Source organism: Coenobita brevimanus, chromosome 105, assembly GCF_032717465.1.
Source record: "Coenobita brevimanus isolate Jiangsu-jjx chromosome 105, ASM3271746v2, whole genome shotgun sequence".
In the NCBI taxonomy this organism is placed as follows: domain Eukaryota; kingdom Metazoa; phylum Arthropoda; class Malacostraca; order Decapoda; family Coenobitidae; genus Coenobita; species Coenobita brevimanus.
Window position 1 is genome coordinate 18489180 of NC_137058.1, and position 1499 is coordinate 18490678.

The following is a 1499-nucleotide window of genomic DNA, read 5'->3' on the forward strand; positions in this document are numbered from 1 at the left end:
TGGAGTAAATATGAGTATGTAGACAATGATCAGTGACATTGCCGTGCATTACGCAAAAGCGAAAGGAAAAATCATTTTTGCTACAAAGTTATTCTGGATTGTTATAGTTTATATGAGCAAAGATATTTACTTAGAGAGACATAAAATTACCTTATAACTGCATAACTAATAATAAGTGAAGGAAAATACACAAATGACTTTTTGTAGTGAAGTCAAATACTGTATAACATTTTCGCTCACACGTGTCAACTCTGCATAAACGTTACTCCAGTATCTTGTAAGTGAAGTTGTAGTTCATTCATTCATTGCCAGACGCCATGTATCCCAAACGGGGTGGTCAAGGGCTTAGAGTTAATTGTTTTACAGGGAGGGCCACTAATCCTCCACCAACCCCACTTGACACGTAGGGATGCCAACAGCATCTGGTGTTCCCAGGCGGTCACCCATCCAAGTACTAACCAGACCCAACGTTGCTTAACTTCGCTGATCGGATGGGAAGCGGTGTACTCAACGTGGTATTGCCGTGGTAGTGATAAGTGATAATAATAAGTGATATGATTAGTGAGAAAATGCGAAACTTATAAGGAAAACATGAGGAAGAAAGTTATGATTAAGTATGTGCTGAGTGCAAAGTTGTTCTTTGCATGGGAGATTGCTTTTGTGCCTACCACACCTTTGAACGCCCCTAAAGGTCAGAAAATGTAAACATGTCTAAATATCTTGGCTTAGTATGAAAAAAAAAAAAAATGTAATAGTGAGTACGGAGACAATGGTGAATGACACTGCATTTCGCTAAACTCAAGCGAAAGTGTAATTGATACTCGTTACGAAGTTGGTGTGGATTGTTATTGTTTTACGAGACCAATGGAAAGTACTTACAGAGAGAGAACATTTCCTTGTAATTGCGTAACTAGTAACAAGTGGTATGATAATAAGTTAATAAGAAACTATTTTTAGTGAAGTGCTACATTATTCCCTCATGGGGTAAATTTGTGTAATTATGTTACTTCATTACCTTGTCAGTTACTTTCTAATAACAAGTGAAAATAAGAAGTGATATATTTAGTGACAAAACGCAAAAATTATAACGAAAAAGTTTTGCCGTCACCTCTGTTACTATTCTGCTCACGTACCATGTTCAGCAGTAACTGTAGCCTGTGTGATTTTGCTCTTTTAAGTTACGTCCATACCACAATACAGTGCATCATCTATCTATCTATCTATTGCCAGACGCCTCAATCCCGTTTGGGGTGGCCACAAACAAATCGCCTCCAAGTCGCCCTGTCCCCCGCCATTTCACTACCCTGCTCCCAACTCACACCCCCCTCTCTCATATACCTCTCCACCCCATCCCTCCATCTCATCCTCCGTCTCCCCCTCCCTCTTCCACCCTCCACCTCACTCACATACACTCTCTTCGTCAGTCTTTCACCCTCCATCCTCTCCACATGGCCAAACCACCTCAGTGTGTTCCTCACAACGCTTCCTATCACATCCAC

General features: G+C 40.6%; 1 non-coding gene across 1 annotated transcript; it reads right to left on the reverse strand.

The window, feature by feature from the left end:
* Positions 1-410: 410 nt before the first annotated feature.
* On the reverse strand, positions 411-529 carry LOC145416366 (5S ribosomal RNA). Its single transcript, XR_013900257.1, has one exon. It is a non-coding gene; the product is annotated as a 5S ribosomal RNA (ribosomal RNA).
* Positions 530-1499: the final 970 nt, after the last annotated feature.